The sequence below is a fragment of the Canis lupus genome, chromosome X, assembly GCF_003254725.2.
Source record: "Canis lupus dingo isolate Sandy chromosome X, ASM325472v2, whole genome shotgun sequence".
Taxonomy (NCBI): domain Eukaryota; kingdom Metazoa; phylum Chordata; class Mammalia; order Carnivora; family Canidae; genus Canis; species Canis lupus.
The window spans coordinates 81591280-81617926 of record NC_064281.1 but is presented as its reverse complement, the minus strand read 5'-3'; the positions used below and the strand labels follow the sequence as shown (position 1 = coordinate 81617926).

The 26647-nt window shown below is 50.5% G+C and overlaps 2 protein-coding genes across 8 annotated transcripts in view; one reads left to right on the top strand and one right to left on the bottom strand.

The window, feature by feature from the left end:
- The window catches only part of MID2 (midline 2), a 202957-nt gene extending 187154 nt beyond the window's left edge, over positions 1-15803 (bottom strand). The window contains exon 1 of the mRNA XM_035711999.2: positions 14993-15803. The gene's annotated coding sequence lies outside the window, so the exon portion shown is untranslated. The remainder of the gene's footprint in view (positions 1-14992) is intronic.
- TSC22D3 (TSC22 domain family member 3) overlaps positions 1-26647 on the top strand; it is a 62798-nt gene that overhangs the window by 15652 nt on the left and 20499 nt on the right. The window lies entirely within an intron of this gene.

Genomic DNA, 26647 nt, shown 5'->3' with positions numbered 1-26647 from the left:
TTGAAGAGCTCACTTGCCAGATGAACAGGATGAAGGGCAGTGAAGAGAATAAAGAACTAATGCACTGAAAATCATACTTGGCGTTGGCCCCTAGAAATACCAGGTCCCCAAAACGCTGTCTTTACTCTCCTATTCAAACGCGGGAGACTTTGCTAGTATATTCTAATATTCACTGCAAGGTGTGCCCAGGGCCGTCGAGTCCCAGGAAACCAAGATTCTAGAGAAGCAGGGTCCTCCTCTGCTTTTCCATGTTCCTCTACCAGAGGAGTGGGAGGTGCTGGCCCTGGTAGGCAGCTGAGATGGGCTTCCTTCTTTCTCTACCCACGAAAGACCCTGGAGGGGCCACCAAGAGGCAGAAAAAGACATTAGCCACCGTGTGTGCTCATAAAGCACGGGGGCTTCACATCTGATAAACTACCACTGACAGACTCTGTGACCTTGACAAGTGACTTCCCTGGACCTCAGTTTTCTCATCTAAAAAATGGCGGAGGGAGAGTGTGGTTGGAAAGGTTAAGTGAGAGGATGCTCTAGGAAGCATTCAGTCAAGAAAAACCAGCCTTCCTTTCCTTAGGCATGTCTTAAATGGAACCAGAATAAAATCTTCTCTGACTTTCCTTGCCTTCCTCTCTTACCAGTCCCCTCTGTCCCCTCACTGACCCCTCCCCTGGCTCCAACAGTCACACACCCTCTCCTGCCCAGAGCCAGCTAACACCTGCAACACAGCCTGGCAGGCTCTCTCCCTGTCAAGGCTTGCTCTCTGAACCTTCTTCATTCACATTCATTCAGGTATAAATGACTGAGAAGGCGTTTGGCCTTCCTCCTTCTGAGTGGGGTGAGGGGGGCGGGGCGGACAGTGTGGGTAAGCAGGGCAGGCTGCTGGGACATTTGAAATTTTTACCAGAGATCAAAACTTACAGGAGTATGAGGGCACTCTACCGGCATTGCTAGCAAACGAAGAAGGATTTCAGAGGGCAGTGAAGCTGGGGACCACCTCTTCCAGTTCCCGAGTCTCCCCCTTCCCAGGGTGGGGGGGGGCAGCTCCTCTCACTTCCACACACATCTTAGACAGAGCCCCAGAGGCTCAGATCTAGGAGGACTTTCATGGCCATTTGGCCCCATCCCCTCCCATTACAGATCAGGAAACTGAGGTCCAGAATAGGCTGTGTACCTGCCCCAAAACAAACAGCCAATTAGTGACCAGCTGAAAAGAGAAACCATGTCTCCTGATTCTCTGACTCAATGGTCTTCCAACTTCTTGTCTCTGGACGGCTGTGTGCATCCCATCCCAGTAGGTACACAATACCTCCATGCCAGGAGACAAGCTTTGGGTCCACGTGATGCCAAAAACAGTGTTTTTTAATTTGGTTTTATTTAATAGAATTGACCAGTGGTTTGGGTGTTATGGAGCCTCGGCCCTAGAATCCTGCTTCTGCTCAGGCGGGGGCTGTGTGCCACAGCCACAGTCATGCAAGGGGGACAGAAAGCCCTGCTGTTCGGGTTGGAAAAGAAATCAGTTGCTGAAACATTGGTCTTTTTGAAAGTTCCAACCACAGGGGCTGGCTGGCAGAGCTGCCGTCTGGGCTCCCCCAGAGGATCTGGCCCTCCCCTTCAGTCTGGGAGTTAGTTTAGGAAGCTGGCCTGGCCTCAGCCTCAGCAGAAGATCCGGAGGGCAGCACTTAACCCCTGGAGCTCCAGCCTTCTCTCAGAGCCCAGGAGCCCCTGAGGCACTCAGGGCCAAGAACTTCCTCTTGCCTCCACAGCCCAGCCAGCCCAGGCTGGCCCTCAGACTCTCTGAGCAGTTTGCTTTTGAGCCTGAGGAAGAGTTCCCAGTTGCTCCTGCCCTAGCTCGGCAGCTACAGAGAGAGCAATTGAGAGATTCCAGAGGAAAGGGAGAGAGGGAGGGAGGGAGGGAGGGAGGGATGGAGGGAGGGAGGGAGAGAGGGAAGGAGAGAGAGAGAGAGAGAGAACCAACCTCAGCCAGGCAATCGAGGCTTTCCTGGGCAGTGATGAAATGAAGGGGGAAAGGCTAGAGGAGCCCCAGCTTGTGGAGGAGCCCCAGCTTGGGGAGGACCCTGAGCTCATGGAGGAGGCACAGTTCCTGGAGGAGCTACAGCTCGAGGTGGTGGAAAGTGGGTCAGATTTAGATCCAGAAGATCTGGGTTCCAGTCCTGACTTTGCCACCAATCTGATGCTTGAGCTTGAGTAAGTAACTCCCTACTTTTCTTGGGGGGCTGCTTTTCCTACTAACAGAATGGGGGAGGGGAGAACCAAGGTGGTCTCGAGTCTCCTCCAACTCTGATATTCCTGAAAACACCTCGAAAATCCTGCTGTGTGTGGTTGGGATGCACAGATGCTTTGAATAAGTCAGTGGACTCCTAAATGTTGGAATGCTGTGGTTGGGGAGAAGGGGTTCACAGGAACAAGAAAAGGGAAGGAGAAGGTGGTAAATGTGCACAGAGCCTTGACCTCAAGAGGGAGTCCAGGCTGAATAGAACATTGGGGTCAATTTTCAAAACTCAAAGGATGATGGGCTTGGAATGAGCTAGTAAGAACTAGGATGTTTGGGGGTGTGGTCAGTGCGTGGTTGCTAAGGAGCCTCTCTACTAAATGTCTCACAGTGGCTCCTTGAGCCCCCAAATTCAGGTACTCAACCCAGAATGCATTTCTTGAGTTCTTCCTATGTGTCTTTGTGGAAATTCTCAATTGAATTAGTAGTATTTTCAGGTCTCGGATGTTCACATCCAGATCTAGAAGAGAGACTAAACTGACTCCTTGTCTTAGAAACCTGTTTTCTCGGTAAATCCTCCACTTTTACCAGACGCACTGCTGCATGACCCAGCACAGGGCCCTTTAAGAATTTGACAACCACTATATATATAGCTACTCTCTCCCCCCACTAATGCACAGATGAGACACCAGAAACCAATCTACTTGGTGAGTATTGGTATTTAGTACATTGTACTGCGTTCGGATTCCCTCAAAGTCAGCTGTCCCTCCCTGGATTATATGGTGAGGGTCTGTAAGCCATAATTGATGACATTTCACTAACCAGAGAGTTCCTTCTGGGGCCAGACATGAGAGCGCAGGGCTCCCCATATGGCAGGTCATCTCCAACATCCTCTGCCAACTGTGTCCCCATCAGCACCTCCACTGCCGGGGAAGCTGCAGTAAGGAAAGTGAGTAGAAGGGGAACACCCCACCCCTACACAGACACCTGTCCAGACACCTGCCCTAGTGCCCGCATCCGTGCCACCCCACACTATGCTTCTTGCGACTAGTCCTCATCCTTCTTGACTCGGCACCTTCAACAACCGTTTCTTGCTACTCCATTAATCAATCACAGATTCCTAAGGTTGGAAGGGATCTTGGAATTCTGCAGGAAATAGCGCTGCACTGTCTAGAGCCCTGTGGTCTTCCTTGGCTCCTTAGGAGCTGTCCCAAGGGGAGAAGAAGAAAGGGAAGAGAGAGAGGAGGGGAAGGGAGGGAGGCCAGGTAGTAGGTGAATTCGAGAGAGGGAAAGGGAAGAGGAAAGAGTTTAGAGGAGAGAAAAAGAAAGAGGGGAGGTATATTGTATCACCACCTGACCAAATAGAGGTTAACACCTTCAAACACACAAGGTCACAAATAAGAATCTATGCGTGTCCCTTAAAGCTGTAGGGTTTGGGTCCTCATCTGGCTTGATTTTCCTCACCACAGGGTTTTCAAGCTGGGCTCCCCTGAATTAGAAGGTGTCTCCCATGGGTGATGGAAGTTAGGGGGCTCTGGACAACCCTGGCCCTGCCCCTGAGCCCAGGGGGCAGAGTTTCCAGTCTCAGAAAAGTTCTGCTGCTCTAATGACTTTATATCCAGAGACACTGAGAGCATCCAGCTTCCATTGGCGGTGGGGGTGGCAAGGGATGGGGGATGATTATCTGTTTAACAGCAACAACAAAAGTTGTAAGTCACCAAAGGACCTGAACACTCCAGCCAAAACAGGATCTCTTGTAAAGCATAGGAGGGGGGCACATTGCCTGGGCCCTAAGACATCTTAGCCCTGATTGTTAGAAAGTCCTGGGGTTTACCTAATAGCGGCACACCTCTTTTTGGCCAGGAGAATACTTGGCCTTTCAGGTTCCTGCTGCTGGACGAGTTCCTGCTTCGGGCCTACTTTGTCTCCTGATGACCACCCGAGGAGTAGGCTCTGGAGAGGGAGGGTAGCTGACTTCCCAGGGAAGACAGTGTTCCCAACTAGGGGCACCACATGTTGGGGTGGGGGAGAGTTGGCCAGCCAGAGGTGTCTGTGGCCTTGTGTGAGCGCCTGGCTGGCCAGGCAGTCTACTGATGTGGGCTTGGGGCACTCCAGCCAATACAGCCCCTGGGGCCGAGGCTGAAGAAGTCCACTCCAGAGAGGGCACTGTCCAAGTTAAGTGAGGTCTAGTGTGGAATTCTCAGCCAGAGGGAAGGAGCACTTGACTGGGAATAAGGGCTCTGTGTTCTGCTGCAAACTCCAGCCTTGGCTGGGGCTGGCACCTGAAAGGAGAAAAATAATAAGGGCCCAGGTCCTGGCCCAGAGAGGAAGGCATGAGGGAGGCAGGCCCAGAAACAGTATTCAGGGCCAGGCGGGCATTCTCAAGCCCTGCCGGCTTTACATTGGAGGAGAAGGATATAAAGCCTTGCTTGTTGGCGGTGGGGACCATCTGCATGCGCTATATAGAGAGTACTGTTTCCCCGAAGTGTGGTAAACATATGCTGGTGGTATGCAAGAGGATTTTAGGTGCTCTGTAGACTAACTTTGTTTTTCTATTTTTATAGCTGTTTATTTATTGGACAGGTAGGGGGAGAATGTGTCTAACACATGCACCTTGTGATTTCAAAAATATTCCTAAGATGGGGGCATTTTTAAGAAGTGAATCTACTTAAAGTTATTATTTTAAGTTTTATTTATTTATTTATTTGAGAGAGAGAGAGAGAGAGAGCATGCAGTAGGGAGAGGCAGAAAGAGAGAGAGGGAAAGAGTCCCCAGTGGACTCCATGCTGAGTACAGGACCTGAGGCGGGGCTCCATCTCACCATTTCAAGGTTATGACCTGAGCCAAAATTAAGAGTCGGTCTCTTAACCAACTGTACCACCCAGGCGCCCCTAAGAACAATACTGGTGGTACTGAGATGTGGCTAATATCTTGACAGTGGTAAGCAAGCAAATCACTGCATTCCAGGCCGTACTGCCACACTGTGTTAGCAGAGGCGGGCAAGAGGAGACAGAGGATAATAGGGGCCATCCAGTATGATTTGAGATCATCTCATCCATGTACACCTAGCTTGAAGGCCTCCTCTGACAGCCCTATTCCAAGCGTAAGAACACTCTGCTATTTTTATATCCATGGTGTCCTGCTCTGCCCCATGACACTCAACACTCCAGATTACCAACCAGCAGGCCTTTCCCTTGCCCCAGGGCACTGTCTTACCACACTCCAGAACACGCAGGGGTGGGGGTGTGGGGGTGAGGGAGCTGCAGGAAAGTTGGTGGGGCTGCCCTCACCAGCTTCCACTGATTTCTTCTCAGCATTGTTCATTGGCAAATTCAGCTCAGATGTAAGGAGGTATTTCCAGGAAGCAGGTCAAAGAAGTTACAATCTTTCTCTGAATGCACAAAACCACAGTAGGACAGGAAGTATGTGACGGTGGCAATTTACATGGACTGGAGCTGATTTCCGGACAGATTTGGACAAGATGTGGTGGGAAATTTGTATAAAATCAGACTGGAGAACAGGGTTCCCATTTCTGCTAGGAGTGTGTGATGAGCTCTGTCTGTGTAAATAAGTTCTGTTCACTTCCTCCTTCCCTTGCCTAGAGATAGGGAACTTGATTCTTAGCCTTGCTTCCTCCCAGAGCTCACCTTGCAGATTATGGGGATGAACCCTGGGGAAGAAGCAGAAAAGTGGTAGTATTATGGGCCTGGTCTCCTGCCTCCCAGCTGGGCTGCACCTCAAGAGCCTTATATCTCTTTCCTCTGTTGTTTGGTCCCTGGAACCATCTTTAGCAAAAGGCCCAGGCAGAGACAGTTGAGCAGCAGACACCTCTAGGAAAGGGAATACCACAATATCCTCTGGTGGTACATTCCAGTGTTTAACAACCTTTGCCCTTGGAGACCGTTCCTCCTAAATTCTGTCCTCCAGCTTTCTTATACACCACTTAATATGCTTCAGTGGTGGTTATTCCACTCCTTGCCAGCCCCTTTGCCAGATCAATTTTATCTATTTAAAAAAAAAAGACTTTGAACCAGCTTGTATTTCTCCATCCTTTAGACAATGTCCAAATTTTCCATCCGATATTTCATTCTGTCCTCTGTAACAGCTGAGAATGTAACAGGCACACCTTTGCCTTTAGCCAAACACCGCCCCCCACTCCTGCCCGCTGTTAATCTCTTCTCTGACCAGTGACACACATTTGGAAGATGGCAAGGTAGGAAGGGAGCAAAATTAACTGGACCTCGGAGGACCCAACCACCTGCCCTAACCCCCTGAGCTAGCTGTCAGGAGATGGGAGCAGTATAGAATTTCATTAGTGGACGATGGCCATGGAGTAGAGAAGGAAGATGACCTCAGAGTTCCTACATGTTTCTTTCCTATTTAGAGCATCCAGGATCATGCTTGTTCCTTAATGATACTAAACTGTGTGCCAGTGATTCATTGCAGCCTCTGCCTTTAGCTGCCCTACCCACATAGCCCCATTATTTTATCTAGGTAGAGTTACACTTTGATTATTCCTATATTCAATATCCAGTTTGTGGAATATCCATAGCAGTCACTGAATCTCATGTTGTCCCCACCCCCCACCTTCTAGCAAGTCTCTGGGTGCTCAGGCATGTGGGGTCACTTTGACACCAGTCTATGTTGAGCATAAATAAAGAAGGCTCTTGTGAAAATAAGTTATCTACTCGTGCATGGATTCCAAATACAATCATAGTGGAATTCCGTGTGGCTGGGGTAACATCAAATATGGGTATAGATAATCCAAAATAAAAGGTAATCTGTAAAAAAAATTAAAAATCACGTGTAGCTCACTTTGAAATTGTGCTGTGGGTCTAGTTGTTGTTTTTTTTTTTCCAGTAGTTCTGCCTTCCTCATTATTTGGGCTGATACAAAAATGAGCTTGCATTCCTGGAGTGTGCAGAAACGGGGAGGAGAAGGTGGATGAGGGGAAAGCTGAGGTGAGACCACATATTGCCATGGACATTGTGCAAAGTACACGAAGACACCCAGAAAGACTTGGGAGTTGGCTTTGGGTCACCCAGAAGTCTTTTCTGTGTGGCTTTCGAATGTGTCCTGTGATGGTTTATGCTGTGGATTTGTCCAGGAAATTCCCAGGGGCCTGTCCCTGGGTACCTGGTTTGACCTGGGGAGACACGGGGTCAAGGCACTAACCAGGAAATCATAAGCCCCTTCTCCCTCTTCACTTCACCATAGCCTGATGGCTGTATTCCTGTGCCTGGTCTGGTCGTCTGACCCATGTGAGTCTGAAGGAGGTGGTGCAATTCATCTGAGGAAAATCATGTCCTAGACAGGAAGGGGCACGGCAGCCTCTTCAGCAACGGATTTATGTATCTGTCATGGGAGGGAAGTGTGAGCTGAGAAATGACTCCCAGAAGTGCTAGAATTGGAGGAGGCAGCACTGCTACCTTTCCCAGTCTATAGCATATTCATCTGGGATCTCTGCCGTCTCAGAGAGGCCCCACATCCTGGCCCTTCCTCCTGTGCTCTCTCTGGCTCAGCACACACTTGGGCAAAGAGGGCAGAGCTGGCCAGGTGTGCCCTGCCAGTGGCCGAGCTGGAGCTGAAGGCTAAGAGCAGAAGCGGGTGCTGCTCTCTGTGTATCAGTTAGAGACCAAGTGTCTTGAAGCAACCACAGCAGTGTGCGGCCGCCGCAGCTGGCCTGGTGGCAGTGTGGGTGGATGGGGTTCCTCGGTCCCTGGAGCCCACAGAGGCCAGGGAGGACTCTGTCGGCCGAGAGCTAGACTTCATGCTTGCTGTCTTTGCAAGAATTGATTTTTGCATTTTTGGCCTGCCCTGCATATCTTGGCCATGGGCCTCTGTTGAGCCTGGGACCATGTCTTTGCTCTGTGTCCCTTCCCCTGATGCGAGACTGCCAGACCCTCTCCCTTGGCAACCTCATTAGGCTCCTGTGGTGTCTCTGGAGAATATAAATTGGGCAGCAGTGTTCCATCTTATAGGGCTTTACTTGTCCAGAAGGCTTCTAACCTCTCCAGTGCAAAGGGACCCTGGCACATTCCAGCCCTGCTGTCTTTGGGGGCACCCACTCCACTCAGGTCTGTGCCCAGCACTAGTGGAGACAGACTCCTGGCTTCCACATGCAGGACTTCATGCATTCCTTCTTTATTCTTTGTCTCTAGGGTAGGGGCTTGGCCAACGGAGCACATATCACCCCCTACCACTCCCCCAGCCATGACGAAGAACTAATGACTGTTTTCATTGCTCCTTAGAGAGCAAGGGGTGGCTCATGCCAGGCCTTGGAGCCCAGTAGGGAAGGTGAATGGCACCCCGGCTCCAGAACTCACCAGCACATGGTTCCTGCATTAGGTGGGCAGAGATGCATATGAATTCTGGGGAAATGCCTCTGTCTGGAGAAGAGCTTGCATCTCCCTTGTTGTGAACCTAGCTGCCAAAATCTGAAACATTTTCAGCCTGGGTAGAGGAAGCAGGCACATCTTTCAGGAAAATGGTGAACTGGGTAGGATTTGTCTCTCATCCTCTTCTTGTCTTCCTCTTATCTTTGACACTCTCTCTTCTGCCCTAGACTCCCTTCCAGCACAAGCTCCCTCCAACTACCCTCATCTGCTCAGGGCTCTCAGCTGCATATTCCAGAACTTTCCTGACCCCCTGACCTCTCAGTTGTCCATCCCTCCCTGGGGGAGACCTGCTTTCTGCTACTTCAAAGGGGACACAGAGACTCCAGCTAAGGTATAAACAGCTGGCAGTAGCTGAATGTGCTTCCCTTCCCAAGTCTCAATTCTGCTTAAACACGGACCCTCCAAAGGAGCAAGCAAGGTGAGAACTGTGGCCTCAGCTGCAGGCTGCTGGAGCTGACCTTTCTGGGCAAGACTGTTCTGACTTTTAGCCTCTCAAGTCATGCTAAGCAGGCAGCCACCCCTCTCCACCCACGTGTAAGGCCGTGTAAGGTAGTCCCTGGAGATGCACTCTCCTCTCCCAGAGGTAACTGGGAGAGCCCTGGCTGTGCCCCTCCACCCACCCAGAAGCCCAGACATAAGGGGCTAGGTATCAGGGTGAAGGCCGGAGCTTAGCCTGAAGATCAGAATTGGGGCCGCTAGGCCTCTGTGCCCTCCCCCCAGCCAGCCAGGCAGGCACTTTTGAAAGATGCAGGGAAGAAACTGGAAACACCCCCATCTCTTGCAAATGTACCTGACTCAGTTAACTTTTTAAGTATCTGAGAAAGCAGGAGTAGTGAGGCAATTGTGCATAATAGCAAAACCATTCTGGCTTGAAAGGAAGGGCTCTAACTGCTTATAGAGCAAGGGTTATAGTCATTCGGAGGGGTCTGTTGCGAAGCTATTTTTGGCTCATTCGCTCTTCTTTTCCTCCTTGAGTTCTGTTCCTCTCAGGCCCCTCTGGAGCCCCCCTTTCCACCTCCTTCCCCGGGTCTGTACTCACACAGGCTTATGCAGGGGAAGTAACCCCTCGCCAAGTGATTCTCTCATCCAACACATTTTCTAAGATGGTCCCACTGCTCCCTTCCAGAAAAGCAAGGACAAAGACTGTCTGGACCCATGTAACGACCTCTTCCCTTCCGCCCAGGCACACCGGAATTCCAAATGTTCTCGTTTCCTTCAAGCACAAATGGCTTTTGCTGCTGATCCTCTGCTCTGGGTTACCCATTTCCTGCTCAGCCCTGGCACAGCAAACATGTCTCTGTAGCAGCTACCTCAGGGTAATTTGAGAAGGAGCTCCAGGCCACCACATGTGGAAAAGGAATCAGGGGAAGACACATGTGGAATAAGAATCTCCTCGAGAAAAGATGTTGGGCTTTTTGGAAAGGGCCTGAATGATGTAGAAATACCAGTACCGGATGTTTCTAGGATACCAGCATCACTTACTCTAAGGTGATTTTGGGTGATGATGGGGATGATGATATCCTCCCCACTGCAGTGACCTCAGTGACCTCAGTGAGAGCCCTGACACCGTTCCATCTGCCTCCCAAGTCAGCACCTACCCATGCCCTGCCTGTGCAAAAGTCCTGGGTGTGTATACCCCTATCCAGCCTGGATCCTTCTGCTTTTGCCTGCAGTATCTCATCGGTTTCTGCCTAGTCAGTCAGCTTTGCCCTGTTGCCGAGCCTGTTTGGGTGGGGAGGGTGGGAAAATGGAGCAAGTGTGCCAGGAGGGGACTGTTCTCCACCTCCCTGCCCCCTGACTCTCCAGCTGTCTTTGTATTGTTACTCTGCTTGTGGGCTCCCATCCTGACCAGGCCCAAGAGCCCACCCCCCGCAGCCCCGCACCTGGATTGCTGGGTCCCAAGTTGTACACACCAGCAGCACTTCCAACCCTCCTCCCCCTGCTCAGCTCCTGGGCTGGTGGCTGGTTTCTGTCTGCCTGGCTGGCCACTGACCCCACCTAAAGATGTCTGGCCAGTTCCTTCTGGCCTTTTCCTCCTCACCATGCTAGGGATGCTAGTTCATGGTGGGGCCACAAGTTAGAAGGAGCTACCACAGTGGATTCCCATGCCCCAACCCCCACCCCCACCCCAGGGAGCAACTCTCCCCCCCCTCAGAGCTAAATGAGAAAACAGGAGCACTGTTCAGTCATTTGGCCTGGGCCTTGTTATACCCATTTCTAGATCCCTTTTTTTTCATAGGCCTTCCAGCACTGATGGCCAAAGCAGCGACCCCATTCTAGGGTAACCCAAGAACACAGACCTTAGGCAAGGCTGATGAGTACACAAAAAGTGTTGTACCCAACTCTGTCTGCCTTTCTATGGCATTCTCTAACCACCACCTCCTGCTCTCTGCCCTATACCCCTATCCCCCCCAGTGCCCAGGCTCTGGCTGTCATCTGGATGCTCAGAGCACTGGGCACCAGACATGAACTCCTGCTCTACACTTTTAGTTTTCCAGTGTGTTCCTTTGGAGCCCTAGGGACCCATAAAGTGATCTTAAGGGCAAGCAGAGGACCCAGCCAATGGGGCTCCAATGCCTCCCACCCCAACCTCAACTACTCAACAACTCCGGCAGCTCTGCTTTTTTTTTCTTTTAATAAATTGGGTTTTCCCTTGAGACTCCATTTGAGAGAAAGGGTCTAACTTTAAAAATTATTTAAATTGCTACCCTAGACCTTTCTCTTCTCAATGCCCAAATTAACTCACTCCTTCCTTGTCCTTGTTCCTCTGGTCCTGAACTCTGCTAGGGGAAATGGCAGGGGAACACCAACCAAAAAGCCATCCTGCTGATGCCACAGGCTTGCTAGCAGTGCCAGTGTCTTCACACAGCTAAGATGGTGAGGAGAGCAGGCAAGTTGGCATGCTGCTCCTTTGCATCATGTGGCTGCCTCCCCACCCATCATTAATAATAATCCCTCGCATTTGCATAGCACTTGACAATTTCCAAAGCACATTCACAAACTTTATCTTATTTGATCCTTTGGAAATCCCGTGAAGGCCGCCAGGGCAGGGGCTGTTATTTACATTTTACGGACTTGGGAGACTCTCAAGACCATTTAATCGTTGGCGTCTCTGAAGAGCTCGCTAAAGGGAACTAGTTGGTATGAGCTAAAGGGCTGGTTAAAATGAACAAGAGTTGGAACAAAGGTTATACGAGGAGTGACAGGAGAGGGAGATGACACAGAAGGGAACAGCAGAGCCCATTGCTGTCTCCAGTCCATCAGGCTGGTTTGTGAACCATCTGGGAAGTAGTATGGAACTTGGGCAGGGCAGACCCAAGGAGGCAGGGAATTTCTCCTTCCCTGTGATGAGTGACTGTTCCGGCTCCTGAGCCAGCCACTGCCCCTACCTTGTCTCATTCCCATTTTACAAACCTGACCTGATCACACAGCTCCTTGGAGGCTCAGGAAGCCGAGCGTCAAGTCCCAAAACTAGAAAGGCCATAGAGATCTAGCCCCACCCTCATTTTATAAGCAAGGAAGCAGGAGCCCATAGACAAGAACAGTGTTGCCCAAGGTCACACGGAGAAGCAGAGGCAGAGCTGGTTGACACCAAGATCTCCTGACTTGCAGTCCAGAATGCTTTCTACTATAACCCCCTGCTGCCACTGTGTGTGTGTGTGTGTGTGTGTGTGTGTGTGTGTGTGTGTAGGGGAATATGTATAGAGATGTGAAGGAAGGCTATGTGCAGTGCCTGAATGCCTGTCTGGTGAACTTCTGTGGCCTGGATTTTGTACCCACGTGCAATGACTGGAGGTTAAAGCCATTTATGGGGCCTGGGGTATGGTAGGGTATGAGAAAGACAGGGTTTAGGGTTTCTCTCCCAAGGGGATTCACCCATATAAACTGCTCCAGGTAATTAAGATCCCCAAAGAATTGGCAGCTGCTTGCTGAACAAATTAGACTCTGCCTTTATGGGCATGTTCTGTGCTGGAGATCAGAGGGCCCTCCCTGATGTTTGGTTCATTAGTCATTGTTCCCTGTCAGAGCAAGCACTCAGAAAATTGGACGTCTGGCAACAGCCTGTATTCAGAAATTCAATAGCAGGAGCAGAGATGGCAAGAGCGGAGTGTCTGGGACAGTGCTTCATGCACAGTAGGTGCTTGGAAAATGCTTGTTAGCTAACTAATGAACTAAGTAAAGAAAGCTTTTAGTCCTCCATGCTATTCAGAATGAAACAGTGTCAATAGCAGATCCGATTGCTTTTTAGCCGAGCCACATTTGAACTTTCTAATGGGCGGGCTGGAAGGACTTGGATAAAAACTCACTGGACCCCAGATTTCCTATGCAGATGGCACTACATAGATCACACTGCCCACACTGCCCTTGGACCTTAGGACTAGTAGACTCCAAGTTTGCCCATGACCTCTTTTGAGTCAAATCCAAACACCTTTCTCAAGTCCCAGTCTTCTTTGGCTAGAACAGAGTAAGCCTGGCAGGGTACAAGATGAGGACCCAGGACAGGTGGGCTTTAAAATGAACTTTTCCTTCCTCACCATCTCGCCACAGGCCAGGCCTGCTAGGTGAATTTGGACAGACACTTTAGTATTGTTCTTAAATGTCAGGGAAAGATGTTGTTTTTGTTTTGTTTTGTTTTATATCTTCTACTGAATGTCACTAGTTCAAAATACCCAGGATTCCTTGCAAAGGTCAGCTAGCATAGCAGGACTAACAGAGTCTTAGAAGCTTTTGGCAGTCGCTAAAGGTTACCACTGGTGTCTTGTCTATAGGCCAAGGGAGTGAACTCTGTGAGGGATTTCAAATGTCCTTGATGGACTTTTCCACCATACTAAGAGCCATTAGAATAAGTACTTTTCAGATTCACCTAGCTATCTAGTTACTCCTTCAGATCCCCTCTACAAAGGAAGAAAGCACTAGATTTTACTGAGCACGGCCTTCTTTTGCCTTTGTTGGGGAGGAGGATGTGCATGTGTGTCCATGTGTAACTGTGTACATGTGTCTAGACTTGAGTGTGTGGAGGGGATTTGGGTAGTAACATGGACATGCATAAAAAATAGGTTTAAGGTACATGCAAAAGAGGTATGAAAAAAATATATGGTAAATATAATTATGTGGGGCAGGGGGAGAAGGATACCTGTGTTTGTGAAGGGACAGCTGGAAGGTTAGTGTCTGGTGGGAAGGTTGGTGTTCTTGTGTGTGTGACATATGTGTGTAACTCCATCTGAATCTACTCCTATATATGGAACTTGAGAGTCATGGTAAAGAAGGATATGTAAAAGAGGGGTGTGTGTGTGTGTGTGCACGCGTGTGCGCGCGCACACGTATGTGTGTCTGGTGAGGGTTTGTGAGGGTGTATGTCTGGATTACCCTCAAGTCTTGGGCTTGCCTGGGAGAACCATCTTGGCCTCTATTCCTTATTCTCTACCCGAGACCTCCTTGAATTCTCTGCCTCTGCTTCCTCCTCCTTAAGGAGATACTTTCTACCATGAATCCCCCCACCTCTCTGCTTCATGATCTCTAGTACTGCCCACCCCCACAGTCTCCTCTCCCTGGCCACCTGCAGTTTCTACCAACAAAGTGGGGGTGACTGCACGGTTGAGAAGGGCAGCACTTAATGACTGGGAAACAATCTCTGAGCCAATGAAATGTCTGCCTAAAGATTGTTCTTGGATCAATGGGAATCCTGTGGGTCACCCTTGGACAGATTAACATCATTAGGAAATGTAATATAGATATTCAATCCTAGAATTTGGTGAATTAATTAAATCCTTGTTTTTAGTTCTGTTGAGAAGGAAAATCATTTATTATCTTTAGTCTGACCCTGTGCCTTCAAGAGAACTCTTATTCTGTGAAAATAAGGGCTGAGGTAGGCAATTCACACATACTCGTGAAATCTAAGCAGATTATCTCACCAGTGGCTATACTGTAATAAACTAAAGTGACCTTGGTTTAAACAAACAGATGTTTGGGGCTGATAATTGAAGTGCAAACATGACCCTAATTAATGACTTGGTTAATAGTAAGTAGTTCACTCTTTGGAGATACTAGCTAAATTTTCAGTCTTAGCTATAATACAGGTCTCTGGACAATGTTTGTATTCTTCATGTTAGAAATGAGAGATTTCTAGCTACTTAGTCTGTGAAGCCACTTATGAAACAGGAGAGAAGGAAAACCAGACACAGTTCTGATGGGAATGAGTATTTTAGGAAAAGTATTGATAAATATACATCTATAAATGTACTCCCACCATCAAAAACCAGTCCCCTTATATCTTCTCCTAGGTGAACCTACAAACAAGGTGTATGTGGATACCCACAAATGAATAAACATGTTCTCTAAAGTCAATAATTTCCTATCAATAACTCACTCTGGCTCTGATGCAGTCATGTGGCTCAATTCAGGGAGACTGCCACTTCTGAAAATGAACCTAGAAAGCAGCCTAACACCCTGTTGCCAAAGAGATGGATGAAACAGAGTAGAGGATGCTGGGAAATAGAATGTATGCAGCTTCTGGGCTTAATGGCCACTTGGTGTGAGACACCCCACCCTTCTCCCAACTGCTTATCTGTTATTTAATGAAGAGGACAGGGAGGCAGGTGGTTAAGTCAACTGATGTGTTGGATTTGGGTGGCCCTCCCCTCAAGAATAGCACTTTCTTTGCTGCAACGGATACATCCAGCTGCAGATTTCCATCATCACTGAATACAGATGAATTCAGAAATTATACTGGCCTCCTCAATTGTTGCTACTGAGTTGAACAAGCACTATTGGGACTATCCTCTTGGCCACACCACTGTCCTGAATGCCACAGGGGGAGGGAAAAGGGGAGGAAAATAAAAAAACACCTAAGACCTTGGGGGGGTGGAATACGTGCAAAGAACTAACTCAAGCATGCCCTGAAGACATACATCCGCAAATGCAAAAGAACACATACCAAAACATCTCATAAAATGATGGGCTCTATAAAATGATAGGTGGGGATCCCTGGGTGGCGCAGCGGTTTGGCGCCTGCCTTTGGCCCAGGGCGCGATCCTGGAGACCTGGGATCAAATCCCACGTCGGGCTCCAGGTGCATGGAGCCTGCTTCTCCCTCTGCCTGTGTCTCTGCCTCTCTCTCTCTCTCTCTCTCTCTGTGTGACTATCATAAATAAATAAAAAATAAAATAAAATAAAATAAAATAAAATGATAGGTGGAATTAAGTGGTGGCTGCAACTGTCTGGAATCTTGGTGCAGAACCTCATGAGTGGAAAGTCAAAAAGGACCTTGTTCTGTTGCTTGTATACCACAGTCCTCAGGAAGAACAAGAGCAGTGGAAGTGGTTAGAGTAGCTTCCAAAGTGTGTGTTTAAGTATTAAAAGTAGTGGGCATGATTGTCTTCCGTGCTGAGCTCTTTGTTTTAATGGAGCTGCTCCCAGATATCCAGGCCACCCTGTCTCAGAAAACAGCATGTGCTATTTCCATGCTGGCCATAGTAAAGCGTTAGCAGCTTCTAGTATTGCAGGGGTGGCCATGTCAGAAAGGGCAGGGCCAGCACAGCTTCAGCCCCAGCCCAGGGCTTGAGCACAGACACAATCGATATAATTTTGGCCTAAGCATGCCAGGGTCAGCCTTGTGGACTTTGACATTTGCCTACAGTCTGGCCCCCGAGGTGGCTCAAAGTTGAGGAAGCTATGCATGGCTTAAAGCTGGTAAGTACTCCCACCCACCCACTTCCTCTACTGTGTTCACAATTGGCATATTACATCTGGGCTAGGCAAGAGCAGGTGGGCTTTGAATTCCCAAGGATTCATATATCTGTGTCATATATCTGGGTTTGCCTCCCTCCAACTCCACCCCCACTCCCACCAGTGGAAAAATTAGGGCTGGGCTTCCACCTCGTTACAGACTTTGAAGCCTCAATATAAAGAATATTCCAGGAAGGGTAAAGGCAGGGAAGAGCGGGGGTTCCCAGCCCAACTCAGGCTTGACATTGAGCCCCAGGTATGATGCCCAGCTGGCCCAGCAGTGCCAACAGGCAGGACTATTGATAGGTGAAAGGGATCTAGAGTGCTCACAGCCCCTTATGGCCACCCTCAGCTCATCAGACTACATTGCCCACTTAGGTCTGGGTCTGTAGCTTCCAGGTCCCAAAATGTCTGCTTGGGCCTCAGGTTGGGATATCTTCTTTCAGCCATGGCCAGGACCCAGAAGTCTTTGGGACAGTGCCCTAACTTCCAATGCCAGTTGTTCCGCTAGCTAGCAGAACTCTCTGCCTCACTCTGGGCCTCAGTTTCCCCATATGTAAGATGAAGTGGTGGGACCAGATGATTCCTAAAGTGCCTTCTGGCTCTGATGTCCGGTGACTCTAAATGCCCTCCCTTATTTTCAGGGGGTAAATGCTTTTTATGAGGGGGTGAGTGAGGGCCAGGGGATGCTTGAGGACCTTCAGCGTGGAAGCTGCTCCAAAGTTCCCCGGCTGCATTCTTTTCTGTTTCTCCCATTGCAAAGGGCCCAGGGCCACTCTGGTTTGGGCCACAGGCACGGTGGTTCACGGTCACCCTGAGCGCTACTTCCAGTGGGGCGGCCGCCTCCCCCCGGGGCTGCAGAGGAGGTGCTGTGGCTCCCACTGGACTGGACTGGGCAGGGCCCCCTCCCCTGGGTGGCAGCCTTGCAACTGAGCCCAAGAGGTACCCTCAGAGACCTGGCCTCTGGGGCCCCCCCGCAGGGCTGGGTGCGGGAGTGGGCTCTGTGCTTGGGTCTCCCAGGGAGCGGGGACTTCTGGGGACCACATGAAGAGCCCGTGCAGGTCCCTGGGTCAGATAGTTGCCCTGGGGGATCTGGGAAATCGGGTCGCCTGGTGGAGGCCCTGCAGGGGCTGGCAACAGTGAAAGCAATTTGTCATTAGGCTGTAAATGAGCCTGGCGGGGGCTCGGTGACACTCCATGCTCCGGTTCCTCCATAAGGAACCCAAGAGGCCTTCAAGCCCGGATCCTAACTTCACCAGGGAGGAAGGAGACAGGCTTCCATGAAGACACAGGACCAGGGATTGGAGGGAGGGCTTGTTATTCCACAGATCATGTGACCCCGGGGACTTCCCCTGTTTTCCCAGTCCTTTCCCGGGAGACTTTAGGGAGCTGGGACCAGCCTAGGCGGGGAAAACAGTGATGACATGCCACACAGAAGGCAGTGTTGGCCACAACAAACGAGCACAGCCTCTCAGACAAACACAAACACACATAGTCTCTCTCTCTCTCTTTCTCTCTCTCTCTCTCTCTCTCATTCTCTGTCACACACATACGCGCGCACACACACACACACACACACCACGCATGCACACCAGGGCCTCACTGCACACCCATCTCAGGTGCTCCATTGTGGCACTGGCTTTCTGTGAAGACATGCCGGTGGCCCAGCCCACATCACCTGCCAGGACAACTTCACTTTGCCTGGGTGTGAGGAGGGGCAAGGTTCCTTGGAAGGGGAGGGGCATTTTGCAAAGCGAAAGAAAAAGAAAGAAAGAAAAAGAAGAAAGAAAGAAAGAAAGAAAGAAAGAAAGAAAGAAAGAAAGAAAGAAAGAAGAAAGAAAGAAAGAAGAAGAAAGAAAGAAAGAAAGAAAGAAAGAAAGAAAGAAAGAAAGAAAGAAAGAAAAAAACAAAGCAAGGCTGAAGTCCTCCCACAGGCAGGCTCATGCTCTGGGTGTGCTTTCGCAGGCCAGAAACTACAGAACTGGGAGTACTGCCAAGTGCTTTATCAAAGGAAACAGCCCGCCCAACAGCTGGAGATGGGCTCCTGCCAGCTGTGTGTGTCTCTCCGTCTCTCCTTCTCCTTTTCTCTCCCCTTCTCCTATCTCCATCCAGACATCTCCTGCAGCCTTGCACTTTGCATCAGGGAGGCCCACAGATGGACTTCCTTGGACCGCAGAGTACCCTTGATGCTGAGTAACTGAGCATATTGCAGCCCCAGGTGGAGGCAGGGGAGGGCTGTCATTGAAAAGGGACGGGCTGCCCCACTGAGGTCTCCTGGCATTGGGCACAGGCCTGCTGGGTGGCGGGCACTGCTGCTGCAGCTGGAGCCTTGGGGAGACACAGTAAAGTAGTCCCTCTGTGGCCTCTGCTTCGCCCACGGTGGGAGGCGGGTGCCTGGCTGGGCTGTGTGTGTTGGCGGCAACAGGGTGTTTTCCAGCAACCTCAGCAACTTTGCCATCCATATTCATTAATTAGTTAATTACTTGGATTCATTTCTCTAAGCCTTGGGCTTCCCAGGGAGGGAGGAGACAATATGCTGGTGGGGGGAGAGCTCCAAAGAAGGGTGCTCTGGTGGTGTGCATGGTGGGGGTAGGGGGGTCCACTGGCAGACACTGGGGAGAGTGAGGGTGAGGATAACCTCCTGTGGTTTCACTCCTTCTTCCAGCCCTCACCCATTTCAGGCTCTTGCCTTGCCAGTTAAAGTGCCCAGGACTGTCCTAAAAGATGGCTCTGAGCTGCCTCTGCAGAAGCCACCCAATAAAGAATGGTTCTAGTGGGGCTGCCTCACTCTTGACAGTGGAGCTGAAGGCAATGGCCCCATCCCCGGGGAGGCCCAGGGGCTTAGAATGTACACAGCTTGCCCCCCTCACCTCAATTGACCCCTTGAGGTGACTCAAGGCAAATCTAACATTTCCCTGGCCAGCCTAGCTGCATCTCAAGGCTAGGGTCCCTATTGTGGTCATCTCTTTGTTCCCAATGCCCACCACACTCTAGGGACTTCAGTAATGCCTGGTGACCCAGCTTCTGGGGAAGCCACTTTAAAGCTTGGGTTTTGAGATGCCTAGGTGTCTCAGTGGTTGAGCATCTGCCTTTGGCTCAGGTTGTGATCCCAGGGTCCTGGGATCGAGTCCCACACCAGGCTCCCCACAGGGAGCCTGCTTTTCCCTCTGCCTATGTCTCTGCTTCTCTCTGTGTCTCTCATGAATAAATAAATAAAATCTTTAAAAAAATAAAAATAAAGCTTGAGTCTTATGGAGTGGGAGGCAGCAACTTGGTCTGTATGTATTCCCCCAAGGTGGCCAAGTTGGGCTTATTTTTTATATTCTCTGGCCGTTTTACTGAGTACCAGTGTCATGGCAGGGCATCACGTGGAGCCCTGTGTCACCAAGAAGCATAAGGCTGCAGACTTAGATGATCTTAGCTCTAGTATCTGGTGGGCATTCTGCGGCCCACCCTCCCTCTTTCCCATCATCACCCCACCAGCTCTCCCATCGTTGTGGTGCAAAGTAGGCACTCAACAAATGTTTATTGCTAGTGTTCATTACTACTGCAGTGTGTGCATGTGTGTATGTATGTGTGTATGTGTGTGTATTGAAGGTGTTTATCACACAAAGCTGGCCTGATAGGGCTACTTGCTAAACCACTGACAAACCAGAGGCCCTGACCAGGTTGCTCAGAAGATACCCTAGCAGTTTGTTTGTCCAGCCCTGGCAACCACAATCCTGGGTGGAAGTCAAGAGCCTGAGGCAGACTTTAACCCCTTATCCTTGATTCTGTCCTTCCCAAATAGGGCTTGCCCTCAGGCCATAGGCCAGAGGAGACTGGCTCCTGGGCATTGATTGGGCCAAATTCTTCTGAAAAATTTTGCCTTCCCCCACAAGTTCGCTGGACTCTGGCTCCCCGACTCCCTTCATTTGGGATCTTATTTGTCTCACGGGTTCACCCCACCCTACGCTCTAACACATAAATCCTTGGTACATTCTCCCCAGCCTGTTGTCAGCCCTCAGTATATCTGAAACGACCAGGACAGGACTCGAAAGGAGTCATTTTATCATGGCCTGTTGATGACCATCTCCTTCAGGGTATGGGTGTGAGTGTGTGTGTGTGTGTGTGTGTGTGTAGAGCCTGCAGACTTGGGGTACCAGCTTCTCTGCAAATCTAGACCTTGTGGCATTAAGATTTCTCCTTCCTACTCCAAATACTGACTGCCTGACCTTCCAGCAGCAGCAGCCTTGGGGAGCTGGGCAGGCAGACAACAGGGTACTGACGTGGGCTTGTACACGAGCTGTGATCTAGGCCTGCGCGAATGGAAGCTTGTGGGGCTTGCCCCCTCCAGTTCCCTCACAGGGGCACTTCCGATGGTTGGCACCACCAGCACGTCAGCTGCAGGGAGCAAATGGTGCAAGGGAAGAGATTCCAGGTCTCCTTTGGCTACGGCTGATTCCTTATTTCCTCTCCTTTCCCAGTTCAGGAGCATTTGTTGCCGTCTGAAGGGCCGGGCAGTGCCAAGACCACAATAAACAGCTTGTCCAGTACACACAAGCTCTTTGGACACTGAAATGTCAGCTGGCCAACTGGCTCACAGCTAGACCCTGCTGCGTGCCGTTTGCATCCGGCCCCTACAATGCCGCTCAGCACTTGTAGAACCGTGTGTCATAGCAACAAGCCTGGGGAGTGGGGGGCCCCCCCACCGTGACCCGGTCCTAGCTCTGAGACACCAAATTTAGGAGCTGCACTAGGGTCCCTGGTGAAAAAAAAAATGACTGGCTTAGGGACCCAGGCTCTGCAGATCTCAGAGCAGCAAAGTGGCCTGGCCTCCTCCCCACCAGGCCTGGCCCCAGGGACAGCCAACCGCCAGATTCCCTATGCCCCATATAGCTGAACCACTGAGTGGTATTAGGCAGGAACATCTCACCCAGTGAATGCTAGTGGAGTGCAGGGCACACGCCTCCAGAGAATGTAGACAGAGTACAAATGGCAAGAGATGAGAGGGAGAGGTAGCAGGGTCTGGTGGCAAAAGTGCCAGGCCAGGATCCAGGAAATCTGGGCTCTGCTCCCAGCCCCTGCCACCAACTCCCTTGGCATCCTTGAGCAAGATCACCCAGAGGGCAGGGTTGGGGGAGCAGGCGCAGGGCCAAGGCCTTGTCTAGGAGAAGGTGAGCTGTGAAACTTGGTTCAGGCATTGGGGGATTGGGGGTGGAGTGTTTAACCAGGAAAACTTTCCACTGAGAGAGGCACCTAGTTGTCTTCAGATGCCTTGGATAGATCTTGACCGGCAAAAGAGCCAAACGTAGTGCCCCGAGGACATATCAGGAGAGAGAGAGAACCACTTCTTCCAAAATGTCCTGTCCTTTGCCTTGCTTGGGAAGACAACAGGCAAGGAACCCTGCTGTGGGGACTGAGGGCAGAGGGCACAGTTGTGCTCTGTGATCGTCCTTACGTCTGCCTCTTACAGCCACCCATAATGACTTCTCTGGGGGCGTGGCGTGTTTGTCCCTGGTCCTCCACGTTTGTATGGAAGAGGCGTCTCCCACTTCACCACCCTATGTGCCCATGCCCCAATGTCTCTAGTGTCCAGAGACCCACACACTAACTCTCAGGACCTGCCTTCATATCTCATCCCTAAGTTTCTTTTGTCTGGGAGCAAAAAATGTGCTGTTTCATCCGGCCCTCAGTGCTCAGAGGGAAGTCATGAGGCACAATAGTCTTCAATAGCACAATACACGGTTGATAGAAGCTACCAGTGTCTGACCCAGGCTTGGTGCTCGATAAATATTTGCCAAACGAATCCAGGCAGGAATAAACTCACAATATTTTCCTATAAAGGACTGCATGTGATAGTGGAAATTTGAGGCTTGGTGGTAGGACCAGTTTAAGGATAGGAGGAAGAAGCCTGTTTGTGACCATGCAAATAACAGCACAGGGGCAGCCACCCTCTGTGTGCAAGGAGGGAAGGTAGGATACACCCACTGGAGGTGGGGGCAGGATGTCTGGGAAGAGGGCCAACATCCACTCTAGTCTGAGGGCCTCAGACACTTCCCAGGGCAGGAAGGCCCCATGGTGTTGTCTAATTGGCTTTCTGATTGTTCTCTTCTTTAGTGAAGGCCCAGTGTGGTAAACCGGTGTAGGGCTGAGCTTCCAGAATCTCTACTGGAGTTCTGAGCAGCTTCTGGTTATTCCCAACCAGGAGTCAGTTGCCCAGGAGGGCCTTGGATCTGATTAACATCACCTGAGGGAGCCAGGAGGGTCTTGGGGGGGGGGTCTTCACAAACCATTCAGACCTTAATATGCCCCCTCTCTCCCTTAGGTTCAGGGGCTCTGGGAGGTGGGAGCCGGCCTTTGCAGATTCCTGGCTTCACTTGCCAGATTCCTGGCTTCGCTTGCCAGATTCCTGTGTTGTCTATGCCTTCACAGCAGGGTGGGTGAGAAAGAGCAGCTCAGGAGGAAAACACAAACAGAGGAAAGGTCTCTAGGTCGGTTGACGTTATAAGTGCTATTGATTTTACACGATTTTTCCATTGGGAGGACAGTGAACTGACCTCGTTTTGCAGCCGGCTCACGCTTTGACGCCACCATCTAGGCCATGAACTGAGAATCCAAGAGGCTATGGCTTTATGTCAACACATATTTGATAGTCACCGCTCTTGGCAAGGCCAGGCAGGGCCTCTAGGGGTGAGATATGGGGATATGGGAGTGGTTGCTGGCCTCTCTGCTCCTTCCACCTTTCACCAGGGACACTGTAGGACCCTGGACCCAAGCATTCTCAGATCCTACTGGATCTGGATGGCAGGGGAGGAGATTGGAATCTTCAAGGAAGGACTCTGGACTTAAAGCTCAGACAGGAAGAGGATAGTTGAAAGAGCACCGAACTTGGCAGTTGGGGACCCAGGCCTTCATCCCAGCTGGGCCCCCAATTAGCTATCCCAATTTCAAGCCAATGACTTCCCATCTCCTGTTGTCAGTCTTCTCCTTTGTTAAGTGATCAGTGGAACTAAATGATCCCTGAGGTCCTGTCCAGCTCTGAAATCTGTCAGGTTTGCAAGAAAGGCAGAAGTTAGGAAGGAGGAGAAGATAAAGGGGAGAGGAAGAGGCAAGAAAGGAAATTTCATCAGAGTACAGAAGGGGGAGATGAGAAAGCAGCAGAGGTGCACTGCTTCATGATGAGTGGAAGTGGCTAGGAGGCCCAGATCCTGTTCCCAGGTCTCCCACTAATGAGCTGTATGACCTTAAGCAGGTCATTTCCCCGCTTTGTGCCTTATTCAAGTAGGAAGGATTAGTTGGCTCCCTGCCCCCAGACCACTTTTCTGTTGGGAAACCTAGATATATACATGGAAGGGCACCAGGGAATAGAATCAGTGGCGAGTGGTGTGACATGGACAATAGGTACATTTGGAGATGGGGAGAGAAGTGGCTGGTGGGCCAAGGCCTTACCTAAAGGACAGAGAGAATAAGAGCAGCGGCTGCCAAATCAGGCAGACCTGGATGAAGTATTGGCCCTTCCCCCTGCCTAGCTGTATTACCCTGGGCACGTCATTTGCTCTAGCCCAAATTTCACTTTCCTCCCCCATCAAAGGAGGGAATGGAACTCATTGATCCTCAAGGTTCCTTCCATCTCTCTGAATATGTAGGAAAACAAAAATGCAACAAAAAGAGGCCAGAAATGCCAAATAGGCCAAAGGGGAGGATTGCACATTTAAGGAGGAAGCCAGCTGGTGTGCACAGACTTGTTTGCCAGGAGAAAAGAAGGATGATGCTCCCAGAGCAATAGTGGGCTGCTGGTGGGGGGTGGTAGGAAAGGAGAGGAAGAAAAAGAGGAAAAGGCAAGTCAAGGTCATCTCAAAGTAGTGATTGGGAAGGTTAGACACCGATGCATGTTCAAGGAGAGAGGGCTTAGTGGGGAAGGAGCCACCTCCTGGCATGGCGGTACCAAGCGGCTCCCAGACCATGTTGAGGGTGGTGGTGAGTGTTACAACAGACTCACCAAAGGGTAAGCCCTGAGTGGACAGTGGGGAGTTGGAACACTTTCAAACCCATGGGGCTTCTTCCATGGAGGCAAGCATGGTCAGAGGCCCATCACTAAGAATTTGATACTCTTAGATTTTATGCATTACTGACCTCTGCCTGGGACCAGAGAAAAAAGTCTGGGCAGGTTATGGAACTGAGGGCCTAAAAGGGGATTCAGCCTGCCTGGGATCATGTGACCATGTCATTGCAGGACCAAGAGCAAAAGTTGGTCTCCTTCCCGATTTAAAGCATCGGCCTCTGGTGTGGCCCCTGTCCCATCCATTGGATGCTCTTAAAAGAATCCCTGATTGAAATTGTTGGGCTCTTCAGTGGGGGTGTGTGTGAAAAGTGAGGTGAAAAAAAGTCAGTTCCAGGTAAATGAGGTTCTTGGGTCGTTGTGAGGCCCAGCCACATTGGAGGGTAGCTGGTGGGCCTTTTGGCCACCAGGGTCATGCTTGGGGCAGGAGCAGTGACAGCTGGCTTAGGAGTGAAGAGTGTATGTTCCAGAGTCAACGAGGTCCTTAAGTGCCAGTGCTAGGTGTGTGATATTGGGCTGGTCACAAACTCCCTGAACTGCCATTCCCTCATGTATCATCTGTAAAAACAGAACAAAACAAAATTACATAGGGTTGTTGTGAGAAATCAAGGAAATAATGCATGAAATGCACTTGGCACAGTGCCTGGTACCTAATAACCTCTCAATAAGTAGTAGCTATTATCATCATCATTCTTTCCATTACTGGTTTAACAAATGTGAGATTTGGTGATCTTTCTTACCAACCTCCCACTGCCACCGAAGACCCAGACTCTACATGGTGGACTCCCCTCTTCCTTCGTTTACCTCAGAGTCCTGCCACTGATTCAGCTGCTTCACCTTTGGGCCTCTGAGACCACCTTTGCCATCTCTGTTATGGGACCAGCCTTCTTGGTGGCCTCCAGGGAATCCCACCTCCCCCAGACCTGCCTGCCAACATGGGGGCCTGGCAACAGGCAGAGGCAGGGAGGGCGGCAGGTGGCCAGGGCCAACAGAATGAGGCCATGCTTTGCCACCTTGTCACCAGTCCCTGGCAAGGCCTGGCAAGGTCACCTTTTGCTTCTGATTTCCTCCTGGGAAGGGCAGGTTGAAAGGAAACCCTGAGGGAGCATTCAGAGGAAGGCAAGGGCTTTGCCCCCACAATCTGGGGAGAAACCTTCTTTCCAGTGTTTGCCAGACCAAGAGACATTCCAGCCAAGGGGACTGCCATGGCCCTTGTACAGGAGCAGTGCCGAACTGTGGTGGGCATCACTCTCTAGCCTCTAGGAAAAGCTCAGGAGCTCCTGATTTGGGGCAGTGGTGGTGGGGGGAATCCCAGATTTTCTTAGGTAAAGAGACTCGTGGGTGAGGTCCTTCAGAGGGAACTGATTGCTTATTCTGGGAAATTCAGAGGGTGCCCCAAACTGCTCCCAGCCTCTCATCCCTGGGGGGGGGTGGTTCACCAGAGAAACTGTGGAACTAGGCCAGGGAGGGCCGAGATCACATTCTAGTGTGCAGGTCCTAGAGATCAAAGAGCCCAGCCCACTATCGGGGTTGAGAGGTAAAGGGGAAGATTGGAGGGAATAGCAGGCAGGCAGAGCCTGGCGAATCTAGAGGTGGAGCAGGCAATTGCCTATCTGGCTTGATTTCAGGAGGCTCAAAACAGACTCCACCCCCAAAGCTCCACCCTGCCCCCCCCCCCCACATAGCCAAACAATGGTATGTTTTTTGAGCACATGCTGGGTGTTCTGTTCTGTGTTCAGCCTCTGTAGCAAATGGTCAAGTTCAATCATTCCCAGCCCCAACCCCCACCCCAGAGTCCTTCCTTTTAAAAGCTTTTGATGGGGATGACTGAGGTCAGGGCTAAAAGAGTGGTCATTCGGCACACAGATGGCTGGAGAGGGAGAGAGAATGACTAGAGGCCCTTGGATGGCAAAGGAAGGCCTACTGGTACATGATGGGTGGTGAAGAGGACAGGGGCAGGGCAGGAGATGTTCTTAAAGTGGAGCTGAGGTGCACAGGAGACCAGACGTGGCTTAGGGCCAAACCCTAGAGGAGAGACAGGACAGGAGAGAGGAAAGGTTCCAGAGGCGCACTGGCATCTTTTGTAAGGAGGGCCCTACAGTCCAACCTGAATGAGTCCTTCAAGCATAACAGAAGGGAGACATAATAATTCCTTTTATTTGTCCAGGACCTTGCCATTTAAAAAGCTCGCTTTCTCTCCCCCCCCCCCACATTCTCTCTCTCTCTCTCTCTCTCTCTCTTCTTTCGTCTTTATAA